General features: G+C 36.5%; 1 protein-coding gene across 3 annotated transcripts in view; it reads right to left on the reverse strand.

The window, feature by feature from the left end:
* PLAAT1 (phospholipase A and acyltransferase 1) overlaps positions 1-25,492 on the reverse strand; it is a 717,153-nt gene that overhangs the window by 479,916 nt on the left and 211,745 nt on the right. The gene's annotated exons all lie outside the window — the stretch shown is intronic.

Here is a 25,492-nt window from a genome sequence, read left to right on the forward strand (position 1 = left end):
TGCCAGGAAAATAAAAAACGTTCCCCAAAGTGTATTTATGTTCACAAAACATTTGAAATGCCATAAAAATGTGATAAAAGTCAATCGATTTGGCCCACAATAGTGTCTACCAGTATGAAGCCCAAAAAATAAGCCTGTAATCTGTTACACAGTCTAAGAAAATGGCTTACCGATTCCCTGAGGGGAAAAACTGACAGTCTTCTAGCATTAACCTGTGTTGTTAGAAAATAGACTGATCATACCTGAAGCAGAAGAGTCTGCAAACTGTTACCCCCAACTGAAGTTCTCTGTCTCAACAGTCCTGTGTGGTAACAGCAATGGATTTTAGTTACTTGTGCTAAAATCATATTTCTCTTTAACAGAAATCTTCATCACTTTCTGTTGTAGAGTAAATAGTACAAACCGGCACTATTTTAAAATAACAAACTCTTGATAGAAGAAATAAAACTACAACTAAACACCACAAACTCTTTACCATCCCCGTGGAGATGCTACTTGTTCAGAGCGGCAAAGAGAATGACTGGGGGGCGGGCCAGAGGAGGGGCTATATGGACAGCTTTGGCTGTGTGCCTCTTTGCCATTTCCTGTTAGGGAAGAGAATATTCCCACAAGTAAGGATGAAGCCGTGGACCGGACACACCTATGTAGGAGAAAAGTCTGTATATAATTACCTGGCCCCAAAACACAGATATTAAATAATCTATGATGTTGTGGTATAAGTAATGGCATATGTTAGTCCTGTACAAAAGTAGAGAAAAAGAGTTGTCAAGGACATTAGAATAAAGGTGTGTTATTTATTTAAATCTACAAACTGTAACAATTAAAAATACAGAGATTACACTTCCAAACCCCTACAAGTAAGTATTCACAGTATATACTTTTGTAAATAATGCCCTTATGATGACCTTGTTCCTGGTATAATTGAGTAATATATATTGTTAATAATTAATTAATGGATTATAGATGGTTGATATTTCACATTTGTAAACAAACTTTAAAAAGTGCACTTAGTATTAACCATAACAATACATGAACTGAAATACTTTTTGAATGTTATTGAAATTTTAAGATGGAAATACTATAAATTTGTTTCTATTTTTAATATTAGTATTGTTTATATTTCTAGGATTTAACACAGCAAAAGGAGACCTTGTGAGAGCTATTTTATATAACAAACCATTGAATGTTAAGCTGCATAGAGATGCCATTCGGTTCCTTACAGGACTTGTGGGAATTGCTGTATTCGGTGTCATATATACAGCAATTGTTTACACTAAGAATGGGGTAAGGGGGCTTTGAGCACAATTTTTGTATTTCTGAAAACATTTCGGTTACATTAAATAAAGTATCTACATGTAGATTAGAAGAGAATTTCCACGTATTTTGAGGGTTTTTCAAATTCAAGAATATTCCAATCCATCAGAAAATCCAGTTTTCATGTTCTTTTCTGTTATTGTTTTCCTTAAAGGGACAGTCTAGTCAAAATTAAACTTTCATTATTCAGATATGACTTGTAATTTTAACAATTTACTTTTATCATCAAGTTTGCTTTATTTCCTTGGTATTCTTAGTGGAAACTAATCCTAGGTAGGCTCATATGCTAATTTCTAAGCCCTTGATGGCTGCCTCTTATCACATGTTTTTTAAATTGATTTTCACAACAGGAGACTGAAAGTACATGTGGGCCATATAGATAACACTGTGCTAACGCCATGGGAGTTATTTAAGATTTAGCACAACACGATATTTAATGCAAGTCAATAGATAATAAACAGTCACAGTCATGTGATCAGGGGGCTGGGAGAAGGTTCTTAGAAACAAGGTAATCACAGAGGTAAAAAATATATCAATATAACTGTTGGTTATGCAAAACTGGGGAATGGTAATAATGGAATTATGCAACTTTTAAAACAATAACAAATATTTTGCAGACTGTCCCTTTAATGTGAAAATCCTTCAGATATTTTGCTTTGAAATTCCCTAAACTATTATATTCAAATCCAATACATATCAAACACATAAAGCAGTCAACATCAATACTGAACTAATTAGCAAACATGTTTTACCTTCACGTTGGCTGTGAGTAGGGTTGCCATCTCAGCCATGTTTTCCTGGACACTTATGAGTTACACAAGCTGCGGGGTGCGAAGGGAGGAATATGAATACTGCATATAACAAGTGCTGTCCAGAAGCACAATACATGTTTCTTCCTGCACACCCTGCAGCATGTGTATCTCATAAGTGTCCAGGAAAACAGGGACTTCCAAAAAAAATATGGGACTTCCATAGCGCCGGTACTACGAGTTTGCCTGGGAGGCCAAAAAGTGAGCGGTACACCAACAACTACAAGATCCGTACCGCCATCTAAAGTCAGTAGTTATGAGTTTTATGTTACAAAGCTGTACCATAAAACTCATAACTAAAGTGTTAAAAAGTACACTAACACCCATAAACTACCTATTAACCCCTAAACTGAGGCCCTCCCGCATTGCGGACACCGCCGCCACTAAATAGAATTATTAACCCCTATTTCTCCGCTCCTCGACATCGACGCTACTATAATAAACCTATTAACCCTTAAACCGCCGCCCTCCTGCATCACAAACAGTATTTAAAGATTATTAACCCCTAATCTGCCGTCCGCCCACAACGCCGCTATAATATACCTATTAACCCCTAAACCGCAAGCCACTCACAACAAAATATACTAAAATAAATTATTAACCCCCTAAACCTCTGACCTCCCAAATCACTAACTCTACATAAATATATTAAACCCTAACGTAACCCTAACCCTAAGTCTAACCCTAACCCTAACATAACTCTAAGCCTAACACCCCCTAACTTAAATATAATTAAAATAAAGCTAAATAAACCTTACAATTATTACCTAAATAATTCCTATTTAAAACTAAATACATACCTGTAAAAAAAACTAAGCTAGCTACAATATAACTAATAGTTATATTGTAGCTATCTTAGGTTTTATTTTTATTTTGAGGGTAAGTTTGTATTTATTTTAACTAGGTAGACTAGTTAGTAAATAGTTATTAACTATTTACTAGCTACCTAGTTAAAATAAATACAAAGTTACCTGTAAAACAAAACCTAACCTGCCTTACACTAAAAACTAACATTACAATAAAATAAAATAAATACAATTATTAAAATACAATTTTCTAAATATAAAAAAAAACCACACTAAATTACAAAAAATAAAAAACGAAATTTTCAAAAATAAAAATAATTACTTCTAATCTAATAGCCCTATCAAAATAAAAAAGCCCCCCCCCAAAAACAAAAAACAAAAAAACCCTAGCCTACACTAAACTTCCAATGGGCCTTAAATGGGCCTTTTGTGGGGCATTGCCCCAAATAAATAAGCTCTTTTAACTGTAAAAAAAAAAATACAAACACCCCCAACAGTAAAACCAACCCCCAAATAAAAACCTATCTAAATAAACCTAAGCTAACCATTGCCCTGAAAAGGGCTTTTGGATGGTCATTGCCCTTAAGCTCTTTTACGTTGCTCAAACCCTAAGCTAAAAAAAAAACCACCCAAAAAACCCTTAAAAAACCTAACACAACCCCCGATGATCCACTTACTGTTATCGAAGTCCGGATATCCATCCTCATACAGCCGGTGAAGTCATCATCCAGGCGGCAAGAAATCTTCATCTGGATGGCCTCTTCCATCTTCATCCAGCCAGCGAAGTCCTCATCCAGACGTCAAGAAGTCTTCATCCAGACGGCATCTCCTATCTTCATCCATCCGGCGCGTAGCGGGTCCATCTTCAAGATATCCGGCACAGAGCATTCTCTTCTTACGATCGTCACTGGAAAATGAGTTTCCCTTTAAGTGACGTCATCCAAGATGGTGTGCCTTACATTCCTATTGGCTGAAAGATTTCTATTAGCCAATAGGAATTAAAGGGGAAAAATCCTATTGGCTTTTGCAATCAGTCAATAGGATTGAGCTTATAGAATGAGAGCTCAATCATATTGGCTGATTGTATCAGCCAGTAGGGTTGAACTCTCATTCTATTAGGTGTTCCAATCAGCCAATAGAATGAGAGCTCAATCCTATTGACTGATTGCAACAGCCAATAGGATTTTTTCCCCTTTAATTCCTATTGGCTAATAGAAATCTTTCAGCCAATAGGAATGTAAGGGACGCCATCTTGGATGACGTCACTTAAAGTGAAAATTCATTTTCCAGCGATGATCGTAAGAAGAGGATGCTCTGCGCCAGATATCATGAAGATGGACCCGCTCCATACTGGATGGATGAAGATAGAAGATGCCGTCTGGATGAAGACTTCTTGCCGTCTGGATGAGGACTTTGCCGTCTGGATGAAGATGGAAGAGGCTGAACGGATGAAGACTTCTTGCCGCAAGGATGATGACTTCACCGGCTGGATGAGGATGGATGTCCGGACTTCGATAACTGTAAGTGGATCATCGGGAGGTAAAAGAGCTGATTTCTTAGGGGCAATGCCCCACAAAAGGCCCTTTTAAGGGCCATTGGCAGTTTAGTGTAGGCTAGGGTTTTTTTTATTTTAGGGGAGCTTTTTTATTTTGATAGGGCTATTAGATTTATTGTATTTATTTTAACTAGGTAGTTATTAAATAGTTAATAACTATTTACTAACTAGTCTACCTAGTTAAAATAAATACAAACTTGCCTGTGAAATAAAAATAAAATCTAAGATAGCTACAATATAACTATTAGTTATATTGTAGCTAGCTTAGGTTTTATTTTACAGGTAAGCATGTAAAATAAAATCTAAGATAGCTACAATATAACTATTAGTTATATTGTAGCTAGCTTAGGTTTTATTTTACAGGTAAGCATGTACTTATTTTTAAATAGGTATTATTTAGGTAATAATTGTAAGGTTTATTTAGCTTTATTTTAATTAAATTTAAGTTAGGGGGTGTTAGGCTTATGGTTACGTTAGGCTTAGGGTTATGCTTAGGGTTAGGGTTATTCTTAGGGTTAGGTTTAGGGGTTAATATATTTATTTAGTGTAAGTGATGTTGGAGGCCAGAGGTTTAGGGGTTAATAACTTTAGTATAGTGGTGGCGACATTGGGGGCGGCAGATTAGGGGTTAATAACTGTAATGTAGGTGGTGGCGATATCAGGAGCGGCAGATTAGGGTTAATAGTTTTATTTAGGTGGCGTGATATCGGGGGCGGTAGATTAGGGGTTAATAACTGTAATTAGGTGGCGGTGATATCGGGGTGTTTAGACGTGGTTTTTATGTTAGGGTGTTAGGTTTAAACATTACTTTTTCTTTCCCCATAGACATCAATGGGGCTGCGTTACGGAGCTTTTGTTTCTGCAATCTTCTTTTTTGCCGGCTCTCCCCATTGATGTCTATGGGGCAATCGTTCACAAGCACGTCAAAGCAGCAATTGTGTTTTGGTGCGGTATGGAGCTCAACACCACCATATCACCCGCACAAGCCTGCTTTTTACAAACTTGTAATAGTAGCGCTATAGGGAGGTGAAATAACGCCGCTTTTGTGGCGGTTGTTAATTTCCCTATAGCGCTGAAAACTCGTAATCTAGCTGAAAGTTAATTAGATAATGTAAGTAAATTAGAAGGTTGTTTAAAATCACATACTCTGTCTGAGTCATGAAATACAATGTTGTTTCATATCCCTTTAAACAAAATTGTTATTTGTTGACATAAACCTGACTTTAAGATGAAAAAAAAATATAAATAAAAAATAAAATAATAATAAAAATAAAAAATAAAATAATAATAATAAAAATAAAAAAAGAAAAGTATAATTATATATATATATATATATATATAAATGTGTATTTAAGCCTCTCTGCAGTCCTTGTAAGAAACTAAGATTAATAAATGCTTTGCATATTTTCCTCTTCTGTTCATTCTACCTTGTGACTTTCTATTTTTATTTAAATGTTTGTAAGGTCATTTGTTCTTTGAAAACATCTATTGTTTTCTTCCTCTCTCATTTATTTGTTTCTACTGCTCTGTCAGTTTAGTTATTACAAGCTTCACTTGCACATGACCTTTATTTTTGCTGATAGGTTATTTTCTATTTAAGAAACAACAATACACCTCCTTTACTACTAAAATAATAACCCTATTCAGTGAGCTTTCAGAAGTCATTCTAATTACAATACACACAATTATATTTCTTCTGTTGGTATCTCCAGTGAACTCTAAAAATCTCACAAATGCCCAATCTGAAATGCTTTCTTGGATATTCCTTAAAGGGGCATTAAACCCAAACAAATTCTTTAATGATTCAGATAGAGAATACTATTTTAAACAGCATTCCAATTTACTTCTATTATCTAATTTGCTTCATTCTTTAAATAACCTTTGTTGAAGAAATATCAATGCACATTGGTGATCCAATCACATGAGTCTTCTATGTGCAGCCACCATTGAGCAGCTACTAAGCCTATCTAGATATGCTTTTCAGCAAAGAATATCAAGAGAATGAAGCAAATTAGATAATAGAAGTAAATCAGAAAGTTGTTTAAAATTGCATGCCTCTTTATCTGCCTGTCTTTCTAGGGGTAAAGTCAAAGTTAATGACGGCACTTGCAGACATCAACGAGATAGTGATAGTGATAGTTTGTAGGGTTAAAAATATACTTTGTAATTACACTGGTGCACAATACAACTGTTTTTTTAAAACAAACTAAAAGACATATAAATGTCAAAGTTTTATAAATATTTATATTCTCTATGGGGCAGATTTATTTTTAGTCACTGTACCGAATCATGTCCGCTCGATCTAGTTAATCATGTCCGCTCAATCTAGCTAAATGCTGACAGCATACGCTGTCGGCATTTAGCATTGCTCAAGCATTTCTAGTGAAATGCTTGTTCAATGCCCACCCCTGCTCACTGGCGGACGCTAGCAGGGGCTGTCAATCATCCCGATCGTATCGGGATGATTTCAATTCACCACCTAAAAGGTGGTGTACAAGTTAAGGAGCAGCGGTCTTATCACCGCTGCTTCTTATCTTCCATTTCAGGCAAGCCTGAAATGATGGGGCTCCAAAACAGCATCTGCTGCTTAATAAATTAAGTCCTATATCTCTGCTATTATTTCCAGACAGTCTCCCACACAACCTCTTCGCTCTGCCAATGACCACCTTCTCTTGCTACTGTCTCACATTCCATATGCAGATTGACTCCAACTTTGTGGAACTCTATGCCTCACTCCACAAGACTCTTCTAGTTTTTAAAGTTTCAAGGGTTCCTTAAAGACGTTTCAGGGATGCATGCAAACTACAGTAACCATTTCTTATCCCAGTTCCCCTCCTTTTTTCAGTCCTTGCAGAACAAGCTCAGCGGTTCTGTAGACCACCTTTTCTATGAGAAGAACATACGGCTAGATTACGAGTTGTGCGTTAGGGTAAAAAAGCAGCATTAAGAGGTCCTAATGCTGCTTTTTTACGGCTGCTGGTATTACTTCTTTGGCCTTACCGCAAAACAACTTACGTAAACTTCGTAAAGTCTTTTTTCTATTGGACTTCCATAGCGCTGATATTACTAATCTGTCCTGGGAGGCAAAAAAGTAAGCGGTACACCCTACCCTGTCAAGATCCCTGACGCATTTAAAAGTCAGTAGTTATTTCAATGATCCAATCAGCCGATAGAATGCGAGCTCAATCCTATTGGCTGGTTGGATCAGCCAATAGGATTGAACTTCAATCCTATTGGCTGATTACATCAGCCAATAGGATTTTTTCTACCTTAATTCTGATTGGCTGATAAAATTCTATCAGCCAATCGGAATCTAAGGGATGCCATCTTGGATGACGTCACTTAAAGGTACCTTCATTCAGCTTTAGTCGTCGGATAAAGAGGATACTCCGCGTCGAATGTCTTGAAGATGGACCTGCTCCGTGCCGGATGGATGACGATAGAAGATGCCGTCTGGATGAAGACTTCTGCCCGTCTGGAGGACCACTTCATCCGGCTAGGATGAAGACTTCTCCCGGCTTCATTGAGGACTTTGGCCCGGCTTGGAAGAAGACTTCTCCCGGTAAGTCGATCTTCAGGGGGTTAGTGTTAGGTTTTTTTAAGGGTGTATTGGGTGGGTTTTATTTTTAGGTTAGGGACTTTGGGCCTGCAAAAGAGCTAACTGCCCTTTTAAGGGCAATGCCCATCCAAATACCCTTTTTAGGGCAATGGGGAGCTTAGGTTTTTTTAGATAGTATTTTATTTGGGGGGTTGGTTGTGTGGTTGGTGGGTTTTACTGTTGGGGGGGGGTTGTTTGTATTTTTTTTACAGGTAAAAGAGCTGATTACTTTGGGGCAATGCCCCGCAAAAGGCCCTTTTAAGGGCTATTGGTAGTTTAGTTTAGGCTAGGGTTTATTGGGGGGGGGGCTTTTTTATTTTAATAGGGCTATTAGATTAGGCGTAATTAGATTAAATATATGTAATTTGTTTATTATTTTCTGTAATTTAGTGTTTGTTTGTTTTTGCACTTTAGCTAATTTAATTTAATTTAGGTAATTGTATTTAATTTAGTTAATTTATTTAATTATAGTGTAGTGTTAGGTGTTAGTGTAACTTAAGTTAGGTTTTATTTTACAGGTACTTTTGTATTTATTTTTGCTAGGTAGTTATTAAATAGTTAATAACTATTTAATAACTATTCTACCTAGTTAAAATAAATACAAACTTGCCTGTAAAATAAAAATAAACCCTAAGATAGCTACAATGTAACTATTAGTTATATTGTAGCTAGCTTAGGGTTTATTTGATAGGTAAGTATTTAGTTTTAAATAGGAATAATTTATTTAATGATAGGAATATGTATTTAGATTTATTGTAATTATATTTAAGTTAGGGGTGTTAGGTTTAGGGTTAGACTTAGGTTTAGGGGTTAATAACTTTAATATAGTGGTGGCGACGTTGGGGGTGGCAGATTAGGGGTTAATAAATGTAGGTAGGTTGCGTTGACATTGGGGCAGCAGATTAGGGTTTAATAAATATAATGTAGGTGCCGGCGATGTTGGGGGCAGGAGATTAGGGGTTCATAAGTATAATGTAGGTGGCGGCAGTGTCCGGAGCAGCAGATTAGGGGTTAATATTATAATGCAAGTGTCGGCGATGTCGGGGGCGGCAGATTAGGGGTTAATAAGTGTAAGGTTAGGGGTGTTTAGACTTGGGGTTCATGTTAGGGTGTTAGGTGTAGACATAAATTTTATTTCCCCATAGGAGTCAATGGGGCTGCGTTAAGGAGTTTTACGCTGCTTTTTTGCAGGTGTTAGACTTTTTTTCAGCCAGCTCTCCCCATTGATTCCTATGGGGAAATCATGCACGAGCACGTACCGACCAGCTCACCGCTGACTTAAGCAGCGCTGGTATTGGAGTGCGGTAATGAGCAAAATTTTGCTCAACGCTCACTTCTTGACTTTTAACGCCGGGTTTGTAAAAACCCGTAATACCAGCGATGCAGGTAAGTGAGCGGTGAGGGAAAACTGCTCGTTAGCACCGCATAGCCTCTAACGCAAAACTCGTAATCTGGGCCATAGCATTTCTATTAAAAACACATTAAACCAGAATACAAATGATATTGCATGTTTCAAGGTATTTGCCTGGGAGGGGCCCAAACATGTTTATATATGTGTATATATATGTTTTAATGTGTATATATGTTTTAATATGTGTACATATGTATGTATTTGTGCAAATACATACTTACACCTATAAAAACCCATGTATACACCATGTATACACATATATGCACTTATATAGGCATGTATACACACACATACACATATTTAGACATTTATGTTTTTGATGAATATTATTTTTACTTTTCACTTTAATTCTAGCACAGTTTTGGCTTTCGCTCGAGCACAAACTATACATTTTAACTTGTAATGCCAGCACTATTTAGGTTGGTCGCAAAATATCCATTGTAAGTATAGGTTGCTCTAGAGCGATGTCAGCTGCGGCAACCCTTCACTGGTAAATGGGATTTACCATGGAGTTGTTATATCAAGTTGCTAACGTTAGCGCAGTCCAGTGATACTGCTTATCTCGACCCATGCTATCATAAGCGCGCCATTTGTAATCTGGGACATAATGTTTTTTATTATCAATATGTAAGAGCAGCAATAAAATAGGCTTTGTTTGAAAAAAAAGTGAAGTAAAACGTTGAAATAAAAAATGTTTGCTAATATAGCAGTTTTCTTTTGTGCTTCCGCTAATGCTTATTGCTTAATATTTGTAGTTAAACTCTGTACCTATCAGCCAATAAGCATTATTATAAATTGCTTATCATGAATAAGCATTATTAGGAAGCACCTATCAGCCAATAAGCATTATCAGAAAAAAGACCACTGATACTGCTGCATTTTATTAAACTAGTCCTAAAGCCCGTTCACACAGGCCATTTTTTGCAGTTCAGTGGTCCCACCCCTTGCTCTCTCCCCCTCTCTTTTGTGCTCTCTCCCCCTCTCTTTTGCGCTCTCTCCCCTCTCTTGCGCTCTCTCTCGCTCCACCTCTCTTTTTCTCTCTCTTCCTCTCTTTTGCTCTCTCTCCCCCCTCTCTTTTGCTCTCTCTCCCCCTCTCTTTTGTGCTCTCTCCCCCTCTCTTTTGCGCTCTCTCCTCCTCTCTTTTGCGCTCTCTCTCGCTCCACCTCTATTTTGCTCTCTCTCTCCCCTCTCTCTTTTGCTCCCTCTCTCCCCCTCTCTTTTGCTTTCTCTCCCCCTCCTCTTTTGCTCTCTCTCCCACTCTCTTTTGCGCTCTCTCTCCCCCCTCTCTTTTACGCTCTCTCTCCCCCCCCTCTCTTTTGCGTTCCCTCTTTTGCGCTCTCTCTCTCCCCCCCTCTTTTGCTCGCTCTCTCTCCCCCTCTCTTTTGCACTCTCTCTCTCCCCCTCTCTTTTGCGCTCTCTCTCTCCCCCTCTCTTTTGCGCTCTCTCCCCCCTCTCTTTTGCGCTCTCTCTCCCCCCTCTCTTTTGCACTCTCTCCGCCCTCTCTTTTGCTCCCTCTCTCCCCCTTTCTTTTGCTTTCTCTCCCCCCTCTCTTTTGCTCTCTCTCCTCCTCTCTTTTGCGCTCTCTCTCCCCTCACTCTTTTACGCTCTCTCTCCCCTCTCTTTTGCGTTCTCTCTCTCTTTTGTGCTCTCTCTCTCCCCCCTCTTTGGCGCTCTCTCCCCCTCTCTTTTGTGCTCTCTCTCCCCCTCTCTTTTGCGCTCTCTCCCCCTCTCTTTTGTGCTCTCTCCCCCCCCCTCTCTTTTGCGCTCTCTCCCCCTTCTCTTTTGCTCTGTCTCTCTCCTTTTTTTGCTCTATCTCTCCATCCCTCTCTTTTGCTCTGTCTCTCCCCCTCTCTTTTGCTCTCTCTCTCCCCCTCTCTTTTGCTCTGTCTCTCTCCCCTCTCTTTTGCTCTTTCTCTCCATCCCTCTCTTTTGCTCTCTCTCATCCCCTCTCTATTGCTCTCTCTCCCCCTCTCTTTTGCTCTTTCTCCCCCCCCTCTATTTTTCTCTCTCTCTTCCTTCTCTCTTTTTCTCTCTCTCCCCCTCTCTATTGCTCTCTCTCTCCTCTCTTTTTCTCTCTCTCCCCTCTATTTTGCTCTCTCTCCCTCCTCTCTTCTGCACTTCCCCTCTCCTCTGCTCTTCACCCTCTATTTAGCTCTTTCCTATCTCTTTTATCTCTCCCCCTCTCTTTCTATTTCTCTCTCCTCTCTCTTGCTCCGACCACGCCCGACCACACCCTGGCCCCGCCCATGTTCCCGTCCGGCCACTCCCATGTCCCCGCCGTCCGCGCCCACTTTCGCAGCAACAGCATGTCAGGTAAGGCCAGGTGTGTTTGTCCTTGTGCTGTCTCTACTTCGCATGACAGCTTCGGACAAACACACTTGGCCTTTTATATAATTGGATATATAATAGTAAGAAAAGGTATTTGAACCCTGTAGAAATTACTGCATTTATGTATAAATTTGTCTTAAAATCTGGTTTGATGTTCATCTAAATTACAGTAATACACACACAAAATCTATTTTAACTAACACACAAAGTATTATATTGTTCTTGTAGATATTGAATATGTCATTCAAATATTCACTGTATAGGTTGGAAAAAGTATGTGAAACCTTGGGCTAATGACTTCAACAACGGTTAATTAGATTTGGATATTGACAAACCTGCTGTCCAATTAATGAAATGAGATTGGAGGTGTGGGTTATACTTTCACTTATAAAAAACACTCAAACAATTTGAGTTTGCTATTCCCAAAATACATTTGTCAATGTGAACCATGTCTCGCAAAAAAGAGCTCTAAGAAGACCTGTGATCAAGAATTGTTTCTTTGCATAAAGTTGGAAAGGTTTACCAAGTTATATCAAATAGCTTAGATATTCATCAGTCCACTATAAGACAAATTGTCCATAAATGGAGATGATTTAATAATGTGGCTACTCTCCAGTCAAAATTACTCAAAGGGTAAACCACACAATTTTCAATTAGGTAAAAAAGCCTAGAGTGACATCTAAAAACTTCAAGAAATCATTGGAACTGGTTAAGATCTCTCTTCATGAGTCTACCATATGGAAAACATTGAACAGGCATGTTGTCCATGGCAGGACACTATGAAGAAAGCCACTGCTTTCCTTAAAGATACATTGCTGCATACCTGAAGTTTGCCAAAGACTACCTTGACACTCCACAGTGCTACTGGGAAATTGTATTGTGGGCTGATGACACTAAGGTTGAGTTGTTTGAGAAGAACATGCAGCACTATATATGGTGCAAAAACGGGAACTGCATACCAACATGAAAACATCATCCCAACGGTTAAGTACGGTGGAGAGAGCATCATAATTTGGGGCTGTTTTGCTGCTTCAGGCCTGGACCACTTGCCATCATCATAATCTGCAGCTACTAGTAACGCTTGGTTGATGTTATTTATGCCAAAGGAGGATCAACTAGCTATTAAATACATTGAGGCCTACTTATCAAGCCGTCAACTATGCTGCATTCTCCGGCACCAATACGCTCGCCTAACATCGCCTAACATCACGGCCGCGGACCTGAATATGCTCTCCTTATTTATAAAAAAAACTGTCAAAAAGCCACGCACCAAGTACGGGGCGATGAGCAGTGGACTGTTGTTAAATAACAGTCATCGATCTCACTGCTAGTCGGCTTTTTCCCAGCTTTATTTATACCCTGTCACTAAACACTGCCACTATACTAAAATGTTTAACCCCTATCCTGCTGCTTTCGGAGCCCACCACAACTCTAATAAAGTTATTAACCCCCATCCCTCTGCTCCTGGAGCCCACCGTAACTCTAATAAAGTTATTAACCCCTATCCCGCCGCTCCTGGAGCCCGCCGCAACTCTAATAAAGTTATTAACCCCTATCCTGCTGCTCCCCAAGCCCACAACAACTAAATAAATGTGTTAACCCCTAAACCCCTGGCCTCCCACATCACTACCACTTACTAAACCTATTAACCCCTAAACTGCCAGCCCCCCACATCGCCATAAACTAAATTAAGCTATTAACCCCTAAACCTAACAACCCGCTGACTTTACATTAAAATTACCTCATCCCTGTCTTATAATAAATTTAAACTTACCTTTAGAATTAAATTAAACTATATTAAACTATTAATTAACCTACCCTAACTATTATACTACAATTACATTAAACTATATTAAACTATTAATTAACCTACCCTAACTATTATACTAAAATTACATTAAACTATATTAAACTACTAATTAATCTACCCTAACTGTTATACTAAAATTACATTAAACTATATTAAACTACTAATTAATCTACCCTAACTGTTATACTAAAATTACATTAAACTGCAAATTAAATTAACTATATTACATATTTAAAAACCTAACCCTACTCAAATTATTTAAATCTACTATTAAAAATTACTAAATTACAAAAAACTAACAACTAAGTTACACAAAATAAAAAACACTAAGTTACACAAAATAAAAAACACTAAGTTACAAAAAAAATAAACACTAAATTACACAAAAAATAAATAAATTATCAAATATTTAAACTAATTACACCTAATGTAATAGCCCTATGAAAATAAAAAAGCCCCCCCAAAATAAAATAAAAAAACCCTAGCCTACAATAAACTACCAATGACCCTTAGAAGGGCCTTTTGCGGGGCATTGCCCCAAAGAAATCAGCTCTTTTAACTGTTAATAAAAATACAAATACCCCCCAACAGTAAAACCCACCACCCACACAACCAAACCCCCCAAATAAAATTCTATCTAAAAAACCTAAGCTCCCCATTGCCCTAAAAAGGGCATTTAGCTCTTCTTCCGCCCAAAGTCCCTAATCTAAAATTAAAACCCACCCAATAAACCCTTAAAAAAAACCTAACACTAACCCCGAAGACGAAGCGGCAGAAGTCCTCAACAAAGCCGGCAGAAGTCTTCATCCAAGTGTGCTGAAGTCTTCATCCAAGCCGGCAAAAGTCTTCATCCAGACGGCATCTTCTATCTTCATCCATCCGGCTAGGAGCGGCTCCATCTTCAAGACATCCAGCGCGGAGCATCCTCTTCTTCCGACGTCTTCTGGAACAATGAAGTTTCCCTTTAAATTACGTCATCCAAGATGGCGTCCCTTACATTCCGATTGGCTGATAGAATTCTATCAGCCAATAGGAATTAAGGTGGAAAAATTCCTATTGGCTGTTGCAATCAGCCAATAGGATTGAGCTTTCATCCTATTGGCTGATCCAATCAGCCAATAGGATTGAGCTCGCATTCTATTGGCTATTCCAATCAGCCAATATAATGCAAGTTCAATCCTAATCCAGGGCGGCCGATTGAAAACCAGGTACGCTGGGCCGGAATAGTGGCGAGCGTACCTGTTAGAAAGTTGATAACTTGCAAAAGTAGTCAGATAGTGCCGAATTTGTATTTGGAACATCTGTAATGATGTAAGCATCGATCTGTGTCGGACTGAGACCGGTGGTTTGTATGTTACGTCACAAATTTCAACTTTTGCCAGTCTGTAGGCTTTGATAAATAAGGCGAATCAGGCTCGCCACAATAACGCTGCGGAATTCCAGCGTATTTGTGGTTGACAGCTTGATAAATAGGCCTCATTGTGTTTGTTACTTTGGTGAAGATGAGATGACATTTTATGACCAATTTATGCAGAAAGCCTACTAATTCTAAAGGGTTCACGTACTTTTCTTGCCACTGTAATAAAGGGCCTATGCACAAAATGTTTCTATTATCAATATTAAAGAACAGCGATTAAACAGGTTAGTTTTGTATCTGAAATAGATGTGAAGTAAAAGCCATTTAAATTTAAAAAAATTAAGCTAATATAGCAGGTTTAGTTCTGTAATTCCACTAATGATTGTTGCCTGATATTGTTAGTTAACCTCTAATAAACATTATTAGGAACTTCCTATCAACCAATAAGCACTATTAGGAAGCTTCTAACAGTGAATAAACATAAATTAGACCATGAATGCTTCTGCTTTATAGTCAATATAATTTTAAAGTGATGGTAAACGTTCCCCTTTGTAGAAACAGATCTGGGCTGTTAGTCATATTTTAGATGGAGTTGAATTCATCAGTTGTAATAAAGATGCACTGTAACTTTCTTTTTAATATGGCGCTGAAATTTAAATACCATGCGCTCTGACCGACCACTTCAAAAGTAATTTTTTGTGAGCTATTGGTTAGAACTTACCGCCAATCTACACTCTAGCTACAAAAAAAATTGTGTGAGTGCTGTACAGATACAGCGTCGATTAGAGGTCAGTTCTAGCCGGTAGCTTACAAAAACAAATTACTTTTGAAGTGGGCGGATGGAGCGTGGGATATTTGAATTTCAAAGATACATTAAAAAGTAAGTTATAGGGCATCTTGTTTACAAAAGACACATTAAATGCCATTTAAATTATCACTAACATTCCCTTTAAGGCAAAATAAAATCATCACGTTTTGAGTCCATTTAAGCTTTGCTGGGACAGACTGACACCATGGTTAGCTTTCCTCCTTAATCATCAATTATAAAAACTCATTTCATAACATTAGTTAGATGTAATAAAATGATTTTATTTCACAATGAACTGACTTGCACAAGAAACCAAGTCATTTTAGAGTTTATTTTTTAAGAGGATTGGTAACCTGATACTATGTTCTGTTCTTTTTTTTATGCAGGCCAGCACACAAGATATTGTGTTGATGTCATTTCTTATGTTAACAATAGCAGTAAATGCTGCACTCCCTGCTGCTCTAACATTAGGTCTCCTCTACGCTCAAACAAGACTGAAGAAATTGGGAATTTTCTGCATAAGTCCACAAAGGATCAACATTGCTGGACAACTGAACCTTATCTGTTTTGATAAAGTAAAAATAATTTTAGTTTAATGAATACTGTGTAAATGTTTTATTGAGTTGTACTTTTACTTTTTTTTTTTTTTTTAATATTATTGAATATTACTGACTATATAGATGATACCATGTAAGTACTATAATCTGATTTCATGTACTGTTTATCATTTTTTTTTTTTAAATCACTGGATAGTTGTTTTTTTCAGACTCTCTAGGCCTAAAAATTCATTTTTTTTTTTACAAATTTTTGGAAAATATCTTAAAGGGATAGTAAACACCAAAAATTTTATTGTTTAAAAAGATAGATAATCCCTTATATATAAATATATATTTACCATTCCCCAGTTTTGCATAACCAACACTGTTATAGAAAAATACTTTTTACTTCTGTGATTACCTTGCATCTAAGCGTCTGCTGACTGCCTCCTTACCTCAGATCTTTTGACATACTTGCAATTTAGGCAATTAGTGCTGACTCTTAAAGGGACAGTCAGCACCAGAATTTTTGTTGTTTTAAAAGATAGATAATTCCTTAATTACCCATTCCCTAGTTTTGCATAACCAACACAGTTATAATAATACAAGTTTTACCTCTGTAATTACCTTGTATCTAAGCCTATGCAGACTGCCCCTTATTTCAGTTCTTTTGACAGACTTGAATTAGGCCTTCAAGGTCTAAGCTAGGTTTAGCTTTCAACTAAGAATACCAAGAGAACAAAGCAAAATTGGTGATAAAAGTAAATTGGAAATTTTTTTTAAATTACATGCCCTATCTGAATCATGAAAGTTTTTTTTGGACTTGACTGTCTCTTTAAATAACCCTATGTGCGTGAGCACAATGTTATTTATATGAAACAAATGAACTGTGAAGAACTGTCAATGCCTTCAGATAAGAGGTGGCCTTCAAGGGCTTAGAAATTAGCATATGAGCCTACCAATGTTTAGCTTTCAACTATGAATACCAAGAGAACAAAGCAAATTTGATGATAAAAGTAAATTAGAAAGTTATTTAAAATTGCACGCCCTATCTGAATCATGAACGTTTAATTTGGACTTTACTATCCTTTTAAATTCCATTATGCAGTTTTGTAGCAGTACACCATTTACCAATTATTGAAATAGATTTTGAATAAAAAAACACAAAAGAAAAATGTACTTTTTGGCAAAATCAATGAATATGTAACAAAGTATTCCTCCTAGTGTTCTTGAATACATGGGCATCTTTAAAGGGACTTTCAATTTTATATTGTGCTGTGTATCACAATCAAAGCAGACTGGGTAACACAAACCTAGTTTTGGCAGCAATTTATACAAGTTTAACTTAAAGGGATACTAAACCCTTTTTTTCTCTTATGATTCTGATAGAGCATACAATTGTAAGCAACTTTCTAATTTACTCCAATTAACAATTTTTCTTCATTCTCTTGTTATCTTTATTTGAAAAAGCAGGAATGAAAGCTTAGAAGTCAGCACATTTTTGGTTCAGTACTCTGGATAGCACTTGCTGATTGGTGATTACATTTAGCCACCAATCAGCAAGTGTTACTCAGATGCTGAACCTAAAATGGTCCAGCTCCTAAGCTTTCATTCCAGCTTTTCAAATAAAGATATCAAGAGAACGAAGAAAAATTGATAATATGAAGAAAATAAGAAAATTGCTTGAAATTGCATGCTCTAACTGAATCATGAAAAAAAAAATTGGGTTTAGTATCCCTTTAAATGGACAGTAAATACATTGAGATTTTTAGACAAAATGTTTAGTTATACGTAATGAATAAACTTTGCACTATATTTTCAATTAGCTCAGAAAATTGAGGATTTTCAAATTTTTAGAACTTGAGCTAAATTATGCTGAATTCTCAATGCCAACCCTGCTACATTTCTTTTGGTAATTGGCTTTAACTGATAACATCTGCATAACAATGCATTTTATATGAACATTATTACTAGGCTTGTGCATTTGTTTGCATTCATAAAAAAAAAAACAGATATTTGCTTCATTTTCATGAAAAACGAATATTCATACAAATCCAATAACTAATTTAAAGAAAAATTGATGAAATTTGTCAGTATTCATTTGTCTCCTTTAAATTACCTATAAAGTGTTAAATACTTATCTCTAGCTAATAGGAGGCTTAGTGCTGTGGATCCAAGGTCCTGCGTTAATGAAGAAGGTTCTTTGCCTTGGGATCCACCGTACTAAGCTTCCGATTAACACGGCCCAGGGAATTATAAAGAAGGGTAGGGATTAGCGCATCTTTTCAGCAGTGGTAACTATAAGGCTAAAGGTGATGAATATTCTGAAAAACTAATTTTTCAGAATATTCGTTCTGAAAGATTAGTCCAAAACTATTTTTCCATGCTGCAAAAATCTCATTATGATCATGTCTATCCTTGTTGTCTGAAGACTAAAACCCAGATTTGCTCCTTGGCTATAAAAACATGCAATAAAAGGGTGTTTGTTTGTTTTACAAATGTTGTTGGGACTCGGCTTATATATTATTCCTTAGCAGCACAAAAGAAATGTCATAATTATAATGTGTTTACTGTCTCTTTAACTTCATAAGCATTAACTATATATTTTTTAAGAGTTGATGTCTTCTTATCTGCCCCTTTGTATATATTGAATGGTAATTAAATTACATGGAATGTGCTAATTACATAGTACATTATAAGTCCTAACATTTACTTAAAATGAGTTATTGTCAGATATGTTAGCATGTCAGTAAATTGAATTATTTTTTTTTTTATTTATTTCTCCGAGTTCATGGTGAGGGATCCTAGTGCAATAAAAGATTAATCAAGGCCTGGTATTGTTTATTTTCACTCAGACAGGAACTCTGACAGAAGATGTCTTAGATTTATGGGGAGTTGTTCCTTGTGCTGGAAATTGGTAAGTTTATTAAGGAAATTATTATGTTAGAGATAATGCTGAGGTGAAATTAGTTGCATGCAACACAGTGAAACATGATATGTTAAGTTTGGCATCTTATGAATTGAAATTTTAAACATTATTAAAAAAATCCTATGTAGCACATTTTGTATCATATTTAAATAGACGGTTATTGTTAAAACTTTATTTTGCTATGTTTGAAGAAATTCATATTGGCATTAGCTAAATTGTTGTTACTTATTTTTGAAGAGAAAATTTATATTTTTAATTTTGTAACCCAACCTTGATAAGCTTTGACATTCCATCATATATATATATATATATATATATATATATATATATATATATATATATTATATATGTTTATATCATATGAAATAACACTATTTAAACCAATTAAAATCATTTTATTTGCAAGAAAAAGGGTTATTTATTTGAAGGCTAGGCCTAAAAGCAAATTCCCTTCAGGACACAGATGCAGTATAGGGTATGGTGCATGTCCTTCAGGGCATAATGACAGATTTTATACCCTCTACAGCAAATTTTGTTAAGGGTTAGGGAAGTTAAAAGTACATTAAGCACTAAAACAGGCCAAAAAAGCAATTCTGTAACCTAGGTTTTCCTCAACAAAATCTGGTTTACTGAATTTGCATTGTTGGCCCCTCTAGAGAGAATGGGGTATGCATATTTTTTACACCTAAGCAAGAAGTTTTTAATATCCTTTTACTATATATTGTAAATGCACATTAGGTAGCATTATTTAGGTTGAAGCCAAGTGGTTAGCAATATTTTATGATATATAGACAATATGACAAACAGTATTTGGACACATTTACTTAATATTGAGTTCAGGTTCTTCAGCCACACTCATTGCTAACAGGTGCATACAATTCAGCACAAAGCCATAGACAAACATGGGCAGTACAATGAGTCATATTGAAGAGCTCAGTGATTTTAAATATGGCATTGTCCTAGGGCGCCACCTTTGCTATGTCCGTTTGTGACATTTCTACCACACTCGATTTTCATGAGTCAACTGTAAGGGCTATTATGGGGAAGTTAAAGTGTCAACAACATGGCAGCCGCAAATGGTAAAGTGGGGCTGCCAAGTGCTGAACCATGTAGCATGGAAAAATCATCTGTTGCATCACTACAGAGTTTTAAACAGCATTGGAAAGCAACATCAACACAAGAACTCTGCATTGAGAGCTTCATGAAATGGGGTTTTATGGCTGAGCAGCTGTACACAAGACTCACGTTAACATGCACAATGCCAGGCATCAGCTGGAGTGGTGTAAAGCTTGCCACCACTGGGCACTAGAGCAGTCGAAACATGTCCTCTGGAATGATGAATAAAGCTTCACTATCTGATGGAAAAATCTTGGTGTGGTGAATCGGAGGAGAATGGTACCTACTGGAAAGCAAACCTACTGTTATCATTGGTGGAGGAGGGATAATGGTTTGGGCTAGGCCCCTTAGCTCCAGTGAAGGGTCATCTTAATGCTACAGGATATAAATACATTTTAGATAATTCGGTGCTTCCAGATTTGTGACAATAGTTTGAGGAAGGTTCTTTTCTGTTCCAGCATGACTGTGCCCCTGTGCAAAAAGTAAATTCCATGAAAACATATTTTGATGAGTTTGGTGTGGAGGAACTCAAGTAGCCTGAAAGAGCCCTGCCATCAACCCCACTGAATTTCTTTGGAATTAATTGAAATGCCGGTTGCAAGCCAGACCTTCTCATCCCACATCAGTGCCTGACCTTACAAATGCTCTTTTTAATGAAGGGGCACAGATTTTCATAGACACACTCTAAATATTGTGGAAAGTCTTCTCAGAAGACTTGTGACTGTAATAGCCACAAAAGGGAGGGGGTAACTCCATATTATACCCAACCAAACTACTACTGTTGCAATACTCTATCACAGAGTACATATGGGTACAATTTAATTTAGTATCCATACAATACTCAGTCAGGTATACAATATATGAGTACACACTTCGATTTTTTTTTTTTTTACTTAATAGTGGCCCCTAACAGGTTTGGCCCCATTTTGCAGGGATGTTAGCCCACAGCAGATTACAAACATACCTTCACCATTAAGATTTACCACAAATCCTCTTAAGGTGGGAGTTACTATCCATGATATCAGTTCAGGATAAGAATTTGTAACTATCCACCCTTTTTACTACATTAGTTTGAAAACCCCTTTTACTTGCTGCAACTGTTTTTATTGTGTGTAACCCTTTTTAAATAAAACTAATAAAGTTGATATATTTTAAAACCTATATACACTAAGCCCATACGTATTCGGTACAAGTGCTTTTCCGGTTAGTATCCTGTCCAGCTCTCTTGCTGGAATTGTTCTTGTATATGTTTCTCTCTGATACTCAGCACCTATACACAATTAGTTAGTATAACTATATATTAGATTATATTCCATACATGCAAATATAGTTTTCCCTCAAAGTAACAAGAGTGGTGCCATTGCTCATCTCTCAAACTCCATATTAATGTCCATGGTTGTGGAATGAGATTGCCATCAAGCTAATCTAAATACATTTTATCATAGTGTGTGTGACTGTGTATGTGTATATAATGTAATACTTTCCTGCCAGTAAAACTCTAATCTCCACCTCCCAAGTTTTGTTTTGTTTTTTAAATACTTGAATGGGGGCAATTTTTTTGCTATTTCTAGCTATACCGAAAAACTAATGTTGATAACATTTATAGTTTTACACAACAAATTTATTACATACACTGTTATACTCTTTATATTTAACCTATTTTCATTTCTGTTTTCAGCTTTCAGGATGTGCACAGTTTTACATCTGGTAATAAAATGACCTGGAGTCCTGTGCTAGCAGCCATGACTAGCTGCCACTCACTTATTATACTTGATGGAAAAATACATGGCGATCCACTGGACTTGAAGATGTTTGAAGGAACAGGCTGGGTAATGCTATATTTACAAAGCTCTTGCAATAATACTGAAGCTGTGAAAAATCAAATAGGTCTGAAATCTTTAAAGGGATTAGCAGACTCGCTATAAACAATGTTCTTTTGATCAAATTAAATCCTACATATTACATTTCAACTCTACGATAAAATGCAATATGTACTTATCTTTGCTATGTGGATATTTCATCAGGAACTTGAAGACTATAAAACATCCACCAATGAAGACAGAAAATCCATATCCTGCACATTGGTAAAACCGAGAACAATGTCTGAGGTAATTAAGTCTATATCTGGTATTTGATTATATAAAGTGTTTCGTAACTAAGGATTTAGTTACTATGCAAAATGTACCCTGACAAACAAACGTGAATATGAGGATTTTTGTAGTCTCTAATCTTATTATCATGAACTTGGCATGAAGCTTTAAGTCCCTGCTGTTTTCCAGAAAGTAAACACTTCAAACAATCATATTAAGCTAATAGATCAGTTCATTTAAGGATTGAATTGTACTCAATCAGCAAAAATCTAAATATAATAAGTATACAGTTGTAGTGCACAAAATTCCATTTAGTTTTTGAAGATTTGCATAACTTGACCCTATGGGGTCTATTTAAGAAGGGCCAAATGGCCCCTGCTCCCCTTGTTTCTGCGCGGGCCTTCACAAGAATTGCTGGTGCCATAATAAATGCCAATAGCTTATGCTATCTGCATTTATCAATGTGCGACGGCCATGGATCGCTATAGCGGATCATGTCCGCTCGCACATATATAAATAGACCCCCTATATGCATGAATATTATCTATTTTTTTAAGACAGGTGTATGATTGTTGGTATGGCAGATGTTTTATCACTGATAATACCTAAGGCCCAGAGGCTATTGCATCCTTGTTAGGATTCTGCATATTGCTGAATTTGTGGCCAAACATCAATATTTGAAACATGAATAAAGCTACAATTAAGTAACCTTTGATTGTGTTACTAGGTGCTGATAATGTCTTTAGCTTGAAAGGTAAAGGAGCACAGTAACCTCTTTTCGAAGTTCATGTTTCTATTTATTTTCATGTGAGAACTTTAATCAGAGTATTTAGTAAAATGAAAGAAGTAACATAGCCAGGTGAAAACACTGAGCATAAAAAGTCAATTTTTCTTTTTCATTAGGTACCTGTAGAAGGCATCTCCATTTTACACCAGTTCCCTTTTTCTTCCGGCCTGCAGCGGATGTCAGTTATTACTCAAGCCATAGGAAGTGATGAACTCACAGTGTTTATGAAAGGTGCTCCAGAGATGGTTATTCATTTTTGCAAGCCAGAGTCAGGTATTGAGAAAACAAATATTTTCATTATGAGCAAGAGCAATTTTAAATCCACCAAATAATACATTTATATAATGATCCAGTATGGATTTTGTAGAAGCCTTGATAGGTCATGGTTAGTATTTCTTTGAGAGGTTAAGGTTTTCTTTATTAAAGGTACATAATGCTTATTTGCTAAATCACTTAAAAGTGATGCAGCATAACTTTAAAGAGCTGACAGGAAAATATCACCTGAACATCTCTATGTAAAAAAGGAAGATATTTTACCACACAATTTCCTCAGCTCACCGGAGTAAGTGCTGTGTAAAAAGTTATCTTTCAGTTACTGCCCTGCTCCAGGTAAAAAAAAAAAAAAAGGAAGAAATTAACAGCAGCCAATCAGCAGTGCTAAAGGTCATGAACTCTTTTACTGCAATATCATGAGAATTCACTTAACTCTCATGAGATTTCATGGTAAACATCCTTAAACTGAATAGAGAAATAAACATAAGTGTGCATGAGGCACGCTCCCTTGCTGGTCCCGGGACAGGCATACTGATTTGCTGCTTAAAGTCTTTTACAATGGGGTGTGAATGCTTAGGACAGTTTGAGGTAAAATATTTTTTTTTTTACATAGAGATGTTCAGGTGATATTTTCTAGTCAGCTTTTTACAGCTATGCTGCATCACTTTTAAGTGGTTCAACATTTGGGTATCATGGTCCCTTAAGACATATCAGCTGCAAGCAGTCTTTTTTTTTTTCAATCAAAAACATATTTAGTTCTCTATGTAAAATATCAGTATTATCTGGCAAAAATGCTTAAAGGGACACTGAACCCAAATTATGTCTTTCATGATTCAGATAGAGCATGCAATTTTAAGCAAATTTCTAATTTACTCCTATTATCAAATTTTCTTTGTTCTTTTGCTATCTTTATTTGAAAAAGAAGGCATCTAAGCTAAGGAGCCAGACATTTTTTGGTTCAGGCACTGGACAGCACTTGTTTATTGGTGTGGGAATTTATCCACCAATCAGCAAGAACAACCCAGGTTGTTCACCAAAAATGGGCCGACATCTAAACTTACATTCTTGCTTTTCAAATAAAGATACCAAGAGAATGAAGAAAATTTGATAATAGGAGTAAATTAGAATGTTGCTTACAATTGCATGCTCTATCTGAATCACAACAGGGAAAAAATGGGTTCAGTGTCCCTTTAAGAAGGGATACTAAACCAAATTTTTTTCTTTTATGATTTGGATTGATGCAATTTTAAGCAACTTTCTAATTTACTCCTATTATCAAATTTTCTTCATTCTCTTGGTATCTTTATTTGAAAGTGGAAGGAAAGCTTAGGAGCCGGCCCATTTTTGGTTCAGGACCCTGGATAATGCTTGCTTATTGTTGGCTACACTAAGCCACCAATCAGCAAGCGCTACCTAGGTGCTGAACCTAAAATGGGCCAGCTCCTAAACTTTCATTCCCAAATAAAGATACCAAGAGAATGAAGAAAAATGTATAATAGGAGTAAATTAGAAAGTTGCTTAAAAAAGCCTGCTCTATCCAAATCATAAAATAAACAAATTGGGTTTAGTGTCCCTTAAGCTTTCCTGATCCTTAACAGTAAAGTTTTAAGAATAATTCAGAACCAGCTAGACCCTTTATTATTTTATCTTACAGAAGAACACATGCAAATTCTTCCTGACTTTAAACTATTGTGGTACGGAACTCATTTTTATAAACCTTTTAAATTATTACTTTTTTCATCAGTTCCACACAGTTTTTTAAAGAGACTTGACTACTATACAATGCAAGGCTTTCGTGTTATTGCACTGGCGTATCGAATATTAGACAAAGCAGAAATTCCTGAAATGGAGGCGTTAGAAAGGTAAGATGAATTTGCCCTTATAATTAATAGATTTGAACAGTCAATAGCACAATTTGAACAGTCAATAGCACAATTTGAACAGTCAATAGTGCAATTTGATATG

Source organism: Bombina bombina, chromosome 4 (genome assembly GCF_027579735.1).
Source record: "Bombina bombina isolate aBomBom1 chromosome 4, aBomBom1.pri, whole genome shotgun sequence".
Lineage (NCBI taxonomy): Eukaryota > Metazoa > Chordata > Amphibia > Anura > Bombinatoridae > Bombina > Bombina bombina.